Consider the following 15,057-nt stretch of genomic DNA (forward strand, 5'->3'; position numbering starts at 1 on the left):
AGTAACCCTACTTGCTGCTCTCTTGAGCTGCCCTGGCCAAAGGCTCCCCTCCTACTCTTCCTCCTATCCTGAGTGAAGCCTCCTATGTCCTGGGCAACAACCATGGCACCCAAGGGTCCACGCCCTCTGATCTCTTCTGGCTCCATGAGTTCTTCCTGCCCAGCGCCACTCTAGATCCCCAGGTATTTCCAAAATCTCTGTTCAGATGACACCCCCATGGTGCAGCGGGCCACAGCTTCTAATCTGGGGGAGTTTGCCAAGGTCCTAGAGCTGGACAATGTCAAGAGTGAGATCATCCCCATGTTCTCCAACCTAGCCTCTGATGAGCAGGTGGGTCCCTGCTCCACCCTTCCTCCTCTCCCCCTTTACCCCTCCCCCGTTCCGCCACTGAGCCCTCTGCCCTTATGCCCCAGGGACACTCAGCACCCCTTCTGCTCCCCAGGACTCCGTGAGGCTGCTGGCGGTGGAGATGTGTGTGAACATTGCCCAGTTCCTGCCCCAGGAGGACCTGGGGGCCCTGGTGATGCCCACACTGCGCCCAGCGGCCGAGGACAGGTCCTGGCACACCCGCTACATGGTGGCCGACAAATTCACTGAGGTGTGTGAGGCCTGCAGTGCACAGGCAGGGCCAAGGCTGAAGGGAAAAGGGACTCATGTCTGTCCTGCATGGGAGCGGGCAGCCTGACATCCGTGGGCAGAGAAGCCAGGGCTGGATCTTGGCAGTGTCAGGGGCGCACATTCACACTGAGAAGCTGTCACTCGCCCTGCTTTGTACACGGCAAGGACCTGGAAAGGTGGGAAAGTGAAGCTCTCTGTCCTGGGCTCCAAGGGAGACTCTTGTCCTGGCCAGGAGTAGAAGCTGCAGACAGACAAGGAGCTGAGGTAGAAACAGGGCTGTCCATCAGCACTCCATACCACTTACACTAGTAAAAGAGCATGAGGCCCTTGGAGGGCTATGCCTGTGTGTGCCCTTAGTGTGGTCCCATCGGCTCTGGTGATGGTAAGGAGCAAGCGTAAGGCATCTCTGGCAACCAAGAAAAGGAAGAGTCACTAGGCACACATTCGTCCAAACGTGTGTTCATACTGGCAACTTGGGAAGTGAACTGGGGCCTTGTGCTCACTGGGCAGGTGCCCCCCTTCTTGAGGCACACCCTACATTTTGGATTTATTTTTCAGCTAGGATCTCCACCTTTGCCTAGGCTAACCATGGACTCCAATTCTCCTAACTCTGCCTCCTGTATAGCTAGATAGATTGTAGGTGTGAGCTGCTGTGCACAGCCCATTTTATACATGTGTACTGTTATTATAGAGGGGATGTACAGAGGGATTACAATGGCATGCATGAGTCAGAGAATGAGGACATTTCCTTTTGTACAGTGAGTGTCCGCTGTTCTATCATTCCCTCCCAACCCCTCCCTCCCATCTCTACCCACGAGTTGTGCTGTTCACTTTCATCGGTGTCCTGTGAGCTCCATGGATGCACTATTTTTTTCTATCCTTTCCCCCCCCCCCTCCCAGAGATAACATGAGAACAGACTCTTTATCAGATAAAAAAGACAGAAGTATCAAAAGCTAAAACCAAAAAATATAGATGTATTTTGTTTCCACATTTTGGGTTTTGTTTTAGTATGTGTAATATTTTATATGAATATGAAGAGACGCTTAGGCATTGGGCCTTTGTGATTCTCTCCTAAGACTATTCTCCTTTGGTCTCACTGTGTGTGAGTCTCTGGAATCCTGTGGCAGTTGTCATATCCCAGTGCATTTTAGATCTAACTTCCTTATATCAGAGAGAACGTGCACCATTTATCTCCAGTCTTGACTTACCTCACTTCTCATGATTTGTTCTAGTTCCATCCATTTCCTTGCAAATGACATTATTTTATTCTTTCTAATGAATGTGTAAAGTACCATTGTCCACATTTTGTGGGTCCACTCATCTACTGTGGGGCATCTGGGCTGTTTCCATATCTTGGCTATTGTGAATAGTGTGGCAGTGAACATGGGTGTGCAGGTGTCCTTGTCATGATGCTCAGTGTAGATGCCCAGGAGTGGGTGGTAGGGAAGGTCTGTGTTTAGTATTTAGAGGAACCTGCAGACTGCTGTGCTGAGTGGCTCTACTAGTTCACATTCCTACCAGCTGCACAGTAGGGCTCCTTTTCTCCATATACCTGCCAGCATTTGTTCGAATTCACAGTGCTGGCCAATCTAACTGGATTAAGATGGAATCTCAAAGTTGTTGTGATTTGTAATTCCTTCATGCTCAGAGATGATGAGCATTTCCTCATGTGTTTCTTTGCCATTCTTCCCTCTTCTGAAGAGTCTCTCCTTAGCTCCCCTGCCCATTTAGTGACTCAGCACACTATATTTTAGTATAAATGTAAAAGCAGGAGACTGCATCGCTGGCATGTTTGTGGATCAGGTCACAGAAAGCCCCACTTGGGATAATGTGAACTAAGGTCTGTGGTTTTGGCGCACGCTGCTGGAGACGAAGGCTGGCTCTGGGGAAAGCAGCCTGCCCAGTCTCCACACCTGCACCACTTCTGCCTGGATTTTGGCCTCAATAGCTGAGAGAGGCTGCCAGACCACCTTTCGTTCCACACACCCTGGCTCTTCTGGTTCTGGGTTTACAGCTCCAGAAAGCAGTGGGGCCTGAGATCACCAAGACAGACCTGGTGCCCGCCCTCCAGAACCTGATGAAGGACTGTGAGGCCGAGGTGAGGGCCGCAACCTCCCACAAGGTGAAAGGTGGGTGCCCGTGACCCATGCTTGAGGAGGTAGGCTCAGGGTGGAGGTGCAGCCGGCTCCATCTCATCCCCCACCCTGGCCTGCAGAGTTCTGCAAGAACCTCTCCACAGATTGTCAGGAGATCATGATCATCACCCAGATCTTGCCGTGCATCAAGGTAACTGGTTTGGCGGAGGGAGTCAGCTGGGCAGGAAAGAGGGCACAGAACAGGCTGTGGAAATGCCCCAGGCACATGGGTCACAGGCTGCAGCCAAGTAGATGGAGGCATGGACCCTGCAGCCCGTCCCCATGCCCCCTGCCAGTCATCTGCAGAGGAGGCTGAGGCAGGTCCCCCTGGGCCTCCCTCCCAGGAACTGGTGTCAGATGCCAACCGACATGTGAAGTCAGCCCTGGCCTCTGTCATCATGGACCTCTCTCCCATCCTGGGCAAAGACAACACCCTTGAGCACCTCCTGCTCCTCTTCCTGGCCAAGCTGAAGGACCAGGCAAATGTCCCCTCCCGTATCCCCCTGCCAAGGTGATTGATGGCTATCATGGAGTCCAGCGGGGCTTCTGAGCTGAGTGATGAGTCGATGTGTGATGGGTAAGCATGCACGTGTGAGGTTGATCAGAGCTCACGATCTGGGAGGCAGGAGCAGTTCAAACTCTCTGTCATGGAGCACCTGCTGTGTTGCCCGGGCCCTGCTGGATAGTGGGAGCATGGCATGGATGAGGCTTGTCCTGGAGGCAGAGCTGTGTTCTGGTGGGGTCTCATGTCAGTGGAGGGAGTTGAGGTGACAGGAATGAAAGGGGCAAGTCTCAGTACTGGTGGGCCAAGTGCCCTGACTCCTCCCTTCTGGCTCAAGCCTCAATTGGGTCCTGACACATCTGTCCTGGGCGGAGCTGGGGCTCACCTTTCTTCTCCCACTGTGTTATTTTTCCTCATGATTCCTGCAAGTTCTCTCAGATTGACTGCAGGTGTCATATGATGCCCAAGCCTCTGTTACTTAATGACAAGTGTGGCTCTGTATGTGGCCTTGTCACTGTGTCCCTGGGGCCAGGTTGGGGCTGGGCAGTGGCCCTGGGGAGATGGCAGGTCTGTAGGGTGTTTCTGTGGGGTGGCACTCCCCTCCCTCCATTCTGGGCTGCCTTGGGCCAGGCATCACTGAAGCCCCATCCTCTGCAGTGCCCGGAGTGCGGCTGAACATCAACCTGGACTGCGTGAACAAGGTGATCGACATCCAGCAGCTGTCCTAGTCGCTGCTGCCCACCATCATGGAGCTAGCCGAGGATGCAAAGTGGCAGGTGAGGCTGGCCATCATCAAGTACATGCCCCTGCTGGCTGGTCAGATGGTGCGTGATCCAGGGCATGCCAGGTATGGTGGGGAGGGGAGAGTAGGGTGGCTGGCCTAGCTCATCCTTGGAGCCCTCACCACCTCTCTCCTCTGGCAGGGAGTGGAATTCTTTGATGAGAAACTCAACTCGATATGCATGGCATGCTGCTGGACCATGGTGAGTCCTGCCAGAAGGAGCTGGCAGCCAGTGGGTGGGGCCACGCCACTGTTCTGTCTGTGCCCTGCCCCCTGATGTTTGAACCCTGGGAAAGGCTGTCTTTGAGCCATGACCCACTCTAAAACTCCCCTATGGCCTTACTTTCCCCCGTGCAGTCTATGCCATTTGTAAGGCAGCCACCAGCAACCTCAAGAAGCTGGTGGAGAGGTTCAGGAAGGAGTCAGCACATGCCACCATCATCCCCAAGGTGCTGGATATGTCTGGAGACCCCAACTACCTGCACTGCATGACCACCATCTTCTGCATAAACATGAGTGTGGCCCACGTGCCACCTGTACCCAGGAGCCGGCTTGCCAGGGGAGGGGCATGCACATCCCTGGCGTGACACCAAGCTTGGGAGTGGAGAGGCCCGAGGCCAAGGCCAGTGGTACACATCTGGAGCTGGGCGGTCTCAAGGCATCTGACACCCTTGGCCTGGGCGTGGGTGAGCTGTTGTGAGGTACACCATTGGCTGCATGTTCAGAGTTGAGCTCATTGTAAATCATAGTCGCGGGGAGGTGGTGTCAGTTGTGTGCAACCTTTGGATGCCAGAGAGGTTTTGCTCAGCCTCACCACCCGGGCCCAGGTGCCAGTCACTGACTGTACTGATTGTGTGCACGTGCTTGTCAGGTTCTGTCGGAGGTGTGCGGGCAGGATATCACTACCAAGTACATGCTGCCCACTGTCATGCGCATGGGAGTGGACCCCATTGCCAAGGTCCCCTTCAATGTGGCCTAGTCCCTGCAGAAGATCAGTCCCATCCTCGACAACAGGTGAGCTGGGTCTCGCTGTTCTTATGCTCCTCTCCAGCTACACTGTTTCTTCCTTTGTGGTGATACTGAGGGTTGACCTCGCTAGGCAAGCATTCTGCCACTTGAGCCATGCCCCAGCGCTTTTTGCCTTGGTTATATTTCACAGAGTGCATGTGTGGCCCAGGCTGCCTGGTCTGTGCATGCTGCTCACACCGCTAGGATAACGGGTGCCACCACGCCCAGCTATTGCTAGGGCTTCCTCTGTGGCTGGGATTCCAGATGTGCACCACTGTGTTCAGCTGCCACTGCTCCCTGCTGCTTCCTCCCAGTGTCGGCTTCACTGTAGACTGAGGAGTCGGCAGTGGCAGTGGCGAGCCTTATGGGGAGGTGGGTGTGAAGGGAAGGGAGGTGAGGGGTGGCTCAGCATTGCTAGCCATCTGGAGATGCAAGTTGTAATTCGGCAGGGGTGGCCAGACCTGAACAGAGTTCCCAGCTGTGGGCCCCCATCTGCTTCATGCTTCAGCCCTTTCCCTTCTGCTTCCAGCACACTGCAGAGCGAGGACAAGCCGGTCCTGGAGAAGCTGACCCACGACCAGGATGTGGACGTCAAGTACTGTGCCCAGGAGGCCTTGACTGGTGCGGGCTGGGGGTGGGGGGTGGTGGCAGGTGGGAGGGGTGGTGGTGCCCAGGCAGGTGACGGGAGGGACAGAGGGTGGCAGTGCCCAGGCAGAGCTAGAGGGCCACACATGCTGGTGGATGGGGAGAGGGTGGTGGGGCCTGGGCAGGGGCGCAAGAGGGCCAGGCTGGGTTTCTGTGCCATCCCGTTCCTGTTCCTTCAGTTTTGTCTCTTGCCTGATGCTGGAAGAAGAGCCAGTGCTTGGGCCTCCAGTGCCCAGCCTTCGGCCGACCCTCGGCTCAGCCCTCCCTGAGCTCCTCCTTCATGTAGTCAGTGAGTTGCTGACAGCCCTCCCTGTGCATGGCTGATCCCAGACCTGGACCCACTCACGTTCCCTGAGCAGCCTGGGGAAACGTCGCCCGGCCCCTCCCAAAGGCTGAGGGACACACGGTGGGATGGACAGCAGCCAGGAGGAAGGCGCCACTCCTGCCCTGTAGAGAGAGACGTGAGCATCCGGGTCACTGCCTCTTGCTGCTGAGATGGGGACCCCATCCCCACCTGCCTCCCACCCCCTCCCCTTACCTCCCCCCACCTCCACCCCAGTAGTTTATTTGTGTCAACTGTACTGTTTATATTTTATTCCCGTTTTCTCTCTTTTCAAAAAGAAATAAAGGTGTAGAAACAGTCGTCCTTCAGGTCTTAGTGGGTGTTGGGGGGAGTGTCCTGCGGCCTTGGTCTCTGCCCTTTTCTGTGAGGAGACTTAGTCCTAAACACTCACACTGAGTGTCCTGACCCCTAGGCATGCTGCCTGCTGTGGCAGAGCTGGCCAAGGACCCAGGCTGCCTGTGGAGGCTCTACTGTTCACATCCTCCTATTATTCACATCCTCCTACTGCTCAAGTCCTCTTACTGTTCACTGAGCCACACCCCTGCCCTGGGAAAATCATCCATGTTTTTGATGAGCACATAGCATTGTCTCAAAGCCAATTGATATACAACATAAAACTGACAGTATTTTCCAGATCTGTATACACCTGTCTGAACTGTAAGGCAGTGTCCTGGCTCTACCCTATGCCTGTTAGCCAGGAGGGAGAGCTGGCCCGGCCCAGTTATAAACTAACACTGCATAGAGATTTCGCCACCCATGACTGAAAACTGAAAGTTCAGGGTGGAAAACTGTCCCAAGCAAATGGGAACAGACCTGAAATGGAGCCCCAGTTGCTTGTCCCACGAGAGCAGGGGAGACATCAAACCCAAGTTAGGTTGATGAGATAAAGACCGTTAACTTCTGCTGACAAACAGCAAGCCAGCAAACAGATGCCTACTGCTGCCCCAGTTTCATGAACTACTACTACTGGATGCCATGGACCCGTAAGTCCAGACCAAGTTAGAATGTTGGCTTAAGACACCCTCTCATCAAGAGATAGGCTGTCAAGCCCAAAGTCAGCCATAAGACTTAAGGATCAAATGAAGGAACAAGTTTACAAATTCAAGAATCAAAACCATACCACAACTTTCCAGAACCTCTTGGATGAAGCAAAAGCTTCTCTTAGGGAATTTACAGCTGTGTGGGCCTGCCAGGAAAAAGTCAGGTGTCTCAAATGCAATCAACAATGAAGCACAGTCTAAAAACAAACCCAGAACAGTGGATACAAAGAGAATCATAAAAATCAGGATAGAGCCAGCCAGGAACTGATGGCTGCTCACCACTAATCAGAGCTACATAAGAAGCTCAGATCTGAGGATTGTGGTTCAAAGGCATCAGAAAAATCCATGAGGCTCATTTTCAATAAACTATCCCCAGAATGTACAAAGCAGAGCTGTGGCTCAAGTGGTAGCGCACTAGCCTGGAGCGAAAGAAGATTAGCAACAGTGCCCAGGCCCTGAGTTCAAGCCAAAGGAGAGGCACACACATAAACACACACACACACACACACACACACACACACACACACACACACACACACACAAATCAGGGTAAAAATGAAAGAAATGGAGATTAAAAGAACAATGTATAAAAAAATCAGTGAAAGAAGCTGAGCTCTGGTGGCTCACTCCTCTATTCCTAGCTACTCAGAAGGCTGAGATCTGAGGATCATGGTTCAAAGCCAGCTGATTCAGCAAAGTCCATGAGACTCATCTCCAATCAACCACCAGAAAACTGGAAGTGGCGACTGTGGCTCCAGTGATAGAGTGCACACCTTAAGCTGAATAGCTGAGGGACAGTGCCCAGGACCAAAATTCAAGCCTCAGGACTGACAAAAAAAAAATCAGTGAAGGTAAGAACTTTCTTTGGGAAGATAGCTAAGACTGACAAGCCTTCAGCCAAGAACAGTGAAGACATCAACTAAAAAAACTAGAATATCATAACAGTTAAAATTCAAGTTGTCACTGAAATATAGTAGAAAATTAATCCAACACATTAGTAAACATACAAGAAATGGATTCACCTCTTTGCACGTTGGACCCATCAGGTTTGATCCAAGATGATTTTAGTCACCTAACTTCATCTTTAATCAAGCAGTAAATAGAGTCACTGATGGGTTACACCAGGTGTTCAGAGTTACCACCAATGCCTCCCAGACAGGTCCAAAAACTAGGAAAGGAAGAATGCTACCAAACTCCCTCTCATATCAAAATGAGAACAGACTAGAGACAGGATTAGACACCTATTTCCTTGAAGAGCACAGATGTAAAATATTTAATATAACATGTCTGCAAGAAATTTCAACAATGCATTGAAAGATCATGCACCATGCCCATGTTGCATTTCACCAAAACTGCAAGTGTGGCTCAACCAGTCCTGGATAATTTGAAGAGTAAGTCCCTGGACACCTGTGGCTCCCACCTGTCATCTTAGAGACTGAGGCTGAGATCTGAGGATCACAGTTCAAAGCCAGCCTGGGCAGAAAAGTCCAGCAGATTCTTCAGTTCCATACCAGAAAACTGGAAGTGGCACTAAGCTCCAAGTGGTAGAGCACTAGCCATGAGTAAAAGAGCTCAGGGACAGCACCCAAGTCCTGAGTTCAAGCCCCACAACTGATTTCCCACCCACACCCACCAAAAATTCATTATAACAAGGATCCATCTGCTTTAAAGGTTTCTCTGCTAAGGCACTATCAGCCGTAAGAAGTGAGTAGTTAGGGATTTTAATGAAGTAGAAACAATGGGAAGGTAGATACAGTCTGGTAGGGACCTGACAAGGCAAGGTGTGTGCAGTGTGCAATAGTGGCCACCATCATGCCAGGACTCAGGTGTGACCCAGGAACAGAAGTCAGATGGCGCCTGTCCTAGGGGTCAGTCAATGGTTACTCCCATATCTGAACTAGCGAGAGCGCTTCCCCGCAAAACCCAGAACTTTCTTGGCCCTTCTGAATTCCACTGTTTTCATCACAATGGCAGCGATTGGCCAGGGTGGTTGTTTTGTGAGGATGGCAAACAGTGTGGCCTGCTCTACCAGCAGGAGGTGCACAAGGGATGGGGCCAGAGCCCCCAAGCTAAGGGTGCAGGGAGTGAGGGAAAGCTGACCTCCCAGCTGGTTCAGGGGCTGACCCATTTTTTCTGGAAGGCTTTGTCAGGAGCTTCAACTCATCCCCAGGAGTGAGAGGTGAGCATGTCTCATCCCTCCTTTATATTGAGCATAGTCACCAGGTGCTGCTGTGAATGAAGCCAAGTCAGGAGCTGGCTGTGAGCTCTGGCTGGCAGGTGTGCAGCAGGGGAGCAGGAGTTTGGTGGCCGACTGTGTGCACTCCAACTGCGTGGCAAGGACACAGGGAACAGGAAAGGGATTCATACAAGATAGTGGTGTAGAACCGAGGGTGCTCAGGAAGAAAGGAGACAGAGATGGAGGAAGACAACCTGAATGTGCGAACTCTCCAGAAGTAACAGGTCCAGGCAGGGCTGCATGTCAGCATGACGATGGGCAGGTGTGCTTCCAGTGGACTGCAGGGATGCATGGGATGCAGAGCCTAAGCTTGAGCTGAAGAGCTCAGGGACAGTGCCTAGGCCCAGAGCTCAAGCCCCAGGGCCGACCAAAAACAAAAAAAAAAAGAAAAGTGGGAGGAGCATTGCTGAGAGCTGTGGGGTAGGGGAAGCACGGGGCGTGGGTTGTCTTGGATTTGGATCCTGCTCAAGACAGAAGGTGAGGTCAGTAGAGGGTGGGGTGCTCCTGGGGAGCGAGTGCTGACAGGGGGTGGAGTGGGGACAGGGAAAGCCTGCGTCCCCTCACAAGGCAGGGAGCTGATGGAGGACACACGCTGCCCCTAGGTCAGGAGGCTAAGTCCACATCCACACTCTCCAAGGTGACACAGACGGGGAAGACCTCTGGGGAAGGGAACACCAGGTGAGGAGAGAAACAGGTGTGTGTGAGGTTAATGATGACACCACACAGCTCCCAAAGGAGACCAGAGCATGCCTGTGCTGGGTGGAATGACTTTGGGCTGGATTAAGGGCATGGCGCAGATACGGAATCTGGCTAAAGCGAGTGTGGGGGGAGGGAGTGCAGGGATGGCAGGACCTGTGGTTCAAGCCTTTCTGTAGTGGGGTGGCTGTGGGAACTTCAGGATCAGGAGGAGGCGCCTGGCTCAGAAGCCACAGTCCACTCAACACCCGGCATATAGTCCCTTGATGGCTCCTGGAGGCAGGCCTGCCATCTGCTTGCTTTCCTTTTCTGTGCAGGTCCCAGGACTTGAACTCAGGGCATGTGTCCTATCCCTGAGCTTTTGTTCTCAGGGCTGATGACTGTCCCCAGGACATCAGTGCTACTTCTGGCTTGCTGTCACCTTTCAATTCATTCCTGAGAAGAAAAGGGTGGAGGTGGAGAGCCCTGGACAGGAGACCCCTCCTCACATTCAGCACAGCAGCCCTGACCTGCAACCCAGAGGCTGTGGTAAAGTAACAAGGGACATGAGGAGCACTGCAGGAAATGTCACAATAGCCAAGCAAGGGACTTTCTCAAGGAGCATTCGTGTTTTAAAAACAGCCTTATATTAACAAAGGTGCTTTTCAGAAGTACACTTAATGTGCTTGTTGAATTAGCAGAGTCTAGAGATATGTAACATAGATTTCCAAGAAAAAGAAAGAGTTGTGAAAATAAATTATGTGTAAGAAATAAGCAAGGACAAGACTAACGGAGTAACTGTCAGGAAGGAGTCTTGATGTTTGTGGATAGTACTACACCAGCAGCACTTCCTTCCTTTCTTCCTTCCTTCCTTCCTTCCTTCCTTCCTTCCTTCCTTCCTTCCTTCCTTCCTTCCCTCCTTTCTTCATTCCTTCCTTCCTTCTTTCTTCCTTCCTTCTTTCCTTCCTTCCTTCTTTGCTGGCTTGCCCTCTCTCTTCTCTGTCTGTCTCTGTCTGTGTGTCTGTGTCCCTCATTCTCTCTTTCCTTCTTTGTGCCAGGCCTGGGGCTTGAAATGTGGGCCTCCATTCTGTCCCTGGGAAATTTGACTCAAGGCTAGTGCTCTACCACTTCAGCCACAGCACCACCTCCATGTTTGTTTGGGGTTTTTTTTGGTGGTTTATTAGAGATGAGAGTCTCAGAGAGTTTTCTGCCTAGACTGGCTTTGAAATGTGATCCTTAGATCTCGCCTCCTCATGAACTCAGAACACAGGCATTAATCACCGCACCCAGCTGCTATTTTCTTTTCTTTATTTTGTTATTGTGAGAATACCCTACAGAGGAGTTACAATTATATGTGAAAGATAACGAGTACGTTTCTTATCAAGTTTTGTTGCCTCCTCTTTGTTTCTCCTTCCTATCCGTTCCCATACTCCAGCCCTCCCCCAACCTGATTCCCTCCACACACACCAAAGTTGTAAAGTTCATTTTTCGACATAACGACTGTACATCGCATTGTTGCAATGGGTCCACCTGTATCCCTAGTTAAACGAGTTGTTTTTTCCCTTCCACTCCACAAAATATACCAACATCAAATACAGTGAAAGCATGGGTTATACTGTGGGGGAGGGACATACAAAGCAACATAGAAATCATCTTATAAATATGATAGAAAACAATTGCCACGTGCTATTTTCTTTCCAACTACTTTTGTCTCCAGAACAGAAAGGGTTTTAAGAATTATTTGTTTCATTGCATAGGGAACTATTAAGAAAGAAAGAAAAAAATCAAAAGACTCAAAATAGAATTAAGAAAACATGTAGAGTGAGTTTAACCAGTTTATCTTGAATTTGACAGGACTACCATTTAATGGGGCAGATTCTCTGGAAGAAGGTGACATGACCTAAGAAGTATTATTTCAAAATCTAACATTTCCACTTTCATATAATTTTGTGGGCCAGCACAATAGAGACAGATGAACACACACACAGATATATAGCACACAAATGTGCAGATGTGGACCTGTGTGCACATTTCTATCTCTCAGCAGATGACTTTTATCTAGGTATGGAGATTGTTGAATGGACAAGCAAAGCTCAGCAGAGATGCAAGCTTGGTGGTCCTCAGGGGAGGACCATTTTCTTCTTCTTTGTGCAGGTGAAGGGGAGGCTGCAGGGAGTGGAGTGTCCGCTCATGAGCAGGAAAGGGCTGAGGGATGGGAAACATCCCATAGCAAACACCGTAATATGGTGCAGCACAGGGCTGGGGTTGTAAATCACAGACAAGCATATCTGACAGACGCAGGACATGGTATAAAAGGAGACAAATGCGCTCAATAGGAGGATGCTTATGGTAGCTATGGACTCAAGAGAGGCTCTGGTGGAGTCGCTGAGCCTCTGGATGTGTCGCATTCTCTGCTTGTGTCTGTACAGGATAAAAAGCATGGAGGTGCTGGCCCAAAGCATGAGCCCCAGACATAGAACATCAGGCAACGAGAGCAGGGCCACATACAGCACAGCAGCAGCTGGGTTGTGACGCACGGAAGAACAGTATCCATAGGCTTTAAAACTCGTCATATTTTCGTATGCTTTGGGTCCGGTCATGAACTTGAGATTAACAATGCTCACCAGGAGGAAAACCCCCCAGCTGAGGTAGACGATGGAGACAATGTGCTTGTGGGCTCTCCCCTTCAGCCCTGCCCTTCTGGAGTCTCCCTGGCTGATGCTGACAGCAAGGAAGATGTTCAGGGAGCAAGTGCTAACAATCGACACCCCCCTGCCCACTCGGTGAAGATAGAAGACCATTTTGCACCCCACATCATTGAAGAAATTTCTCCAGCCCCAAGCCACCATGGTTTGGGGAACACCCCTACACAGAAGACTTAGGAAGTTGGCTACAATTAAGTGCCTAAGAATCAAGTCTGTGGCTCTCATCCTGTTCCCCATGCAGGAAAGGAATAGATAATGGGAGAGAAGAGACAAATTACCCACAAACCCAACCACAGTCTGGCCTAAGAGGATCACCTCCATACACACATAGGCATCTCCCATCCTCTCTGTTCCTTGAGTCTCATTCAGAGGCCCTGGCTTGGGAAACTGAGGCCTGCATGGTGCCAAGGGAACACAACATTCTCCATCCAGCATTCACATCACTGGAAATACTCTTCTACTGTCTCTCATGTATTAGGAAAAATCCAATTCTATTCATCCATCGGGAAGAGGAAGATGGCATGTTCAGGGAAATGGGTGAACCTGGAGAAATAGCATTAAGGGAAGGTGAGTCAGGTTCTGAAGTGAAGGCGGCTGCATTTCTCCTCTGTAGAATCAGATCTAAAATTCTAAACAAGCAAGGCCCTAGTGGATCAAGACTGTAATCCTAGCTACTCAGGGGCTGAGACCTTGGATTCCCAATTCAAAGCCACCCAGAGAAGGAAAGTCTCTGAGACTCTTCTCTCCAGTTAAGCACCAGCAAACTGAAAGTAGATATGTGGCACAAAGTGGTAGAGGCCTAGCCTTGAGCAAAAAGGGCTCAAAGAACATGAGCAAGCCCTGAGTTCAAGCTCTCTGACTGAATAAAGAATGGAACTTGCAATATGCGTGACAGGTGCCCAGGGTCACATGCACTTAAACCTCAATACGCTGGCTGCAGGAGTGGGTTCCAGGTGTCACGGTTTCCTCAACACGGAGCCCACATTTCACAGAAGAAATACCAGGAAGATGAACCAGGTCTACATTGGGATGTTGCGGGTTAAGAAGGAGGTGGATCACAGACACAGAGAGGGGGGCAATTTTAGGTTCAAATGCCATGCTAGAGTAGCTGATGTGAATACATTGTCCCAAGCCCCTAGACAATCAGGATTCCTCCTCACTTGTCATAAACCAGGACAGACTCTGTGAGGGGAGACGAAGTTAGGAACCAACAGGACTTGGGGGTGAGGGGCCTGGAACCCCTGTTCTTTTCACTGTCCTAGCCCATTCCTATCCTTCCCTGTTTCTTTGTTATGCAACCGGGTTCAATCAAGAATCCCTGCTCCTAAAGTGATACCTTACCCAGAGTGTGGAACCTGGGGTCTCTCCTGTAGGCTGCGCCTCTCCAGTGGCAGTGAACACAAGTGCTCGCCTCTTCTCTCACAATGTGCATGGCAGGGTGGGTCATTTCTGAGATGCACATGGGCACTTCAGAGCTGCAGAGGGCTCCTTAGATAGGGGTCCAGGAGGGCCGCAGGTGAGGTTGTTTCCCTCGAGAGCAGTGATTTTCCCTTCACCTGTTGTAGCAAGCCAAGTTCCCAGTAAACTTTTCTTTTCCCCCATGTGACAATTATCAAGACACTTTTCACTTTCTTGTGGGTGCTTCTTAAGAGGGCAGGGGAGGGGTGCAGTCGCTAACCTCTCCTGGATCCCAGTAGGCCAGCAGGAGACACTGAGGCCCAACTTGAGATGACTGTCTGTAAACAACCTCAGCGGTGTGGAAGCCATGTGTCCCCAAAGTTTCTTACCCAAAGTGTCCCTTCCCTTTTAATTTTTCAGTTCTGAGACTTGAACTCAGAGCTTGGGCACTGTTCCTGAGCTGCTTTTGCTCAAGGCTAGCACTCTACCATTGGCGCCACAGCACCACTTCTGGTTTTTTCTATGTATGTGCTGCTGAGGAATTGAACCCAGGGCTTCATGCAGGCTAGGCAAGCACTCTACCACTGAGCCACCTTCCTAGCCCTTCTCATCTCAGTCTCCTTTTCTTTTATATCATATATGCTCTTAGAAAAGAAAAATGGAACCTGTACGGATGCAATCTCTGGAGCCTGATATCAGAGAATCAAGGTTCAAAGCCAGCCTGGTCTAGAAAGCCCATGACATTCTTATCTCCCATTCTTATCTCCACTCTCTAGTTGTAGACTGCCAGTCTGGAATAAAAGAACTCATCATCAGCATCCAGGCCCTGGATGGCACAAAAAAAAGAAAGAAAATAGAATGAGACATTCCTGTACAGGATTTTCTTTGGCAATAATGGCCATTTTTTTCTAAAAATGTTTTCATCCCCAGAGATCCCATTTGGAGATTAGAGGCAAGCATTTCCTGCATA

The 15,057-nt window shown here is 50.7% G+C and overlaps 1 pseudogene; it reads left to right on the plus strand.

Moving 5' to 3' along the window:
- The first annotated feature begins 216 nt into the window (after positions 1-216).
- LOC122125473 overlaps positions 217-15,057 on the plus strand; it is a 260,765-nt pseudogene continuing 245,924 nt past the window's right edge.

The sequence above is a fragment of the Dipodomys spectabilis genome, unplaced genomic scaffold (assembly GCF_019054845.1).
Source record: "Dipodomys spectabilis isolate Male_0828 unplaced genomic scaffold, ASM1905484v1 ptg000266l, whole genome shotgun sequence".
Taxonomy (NCBI): Eukaryota; Metazoa; Chordata; class Mammalia; order Rodentia; family Heteromyidae; genus Dipodomys; species Dipodomys spectabilis.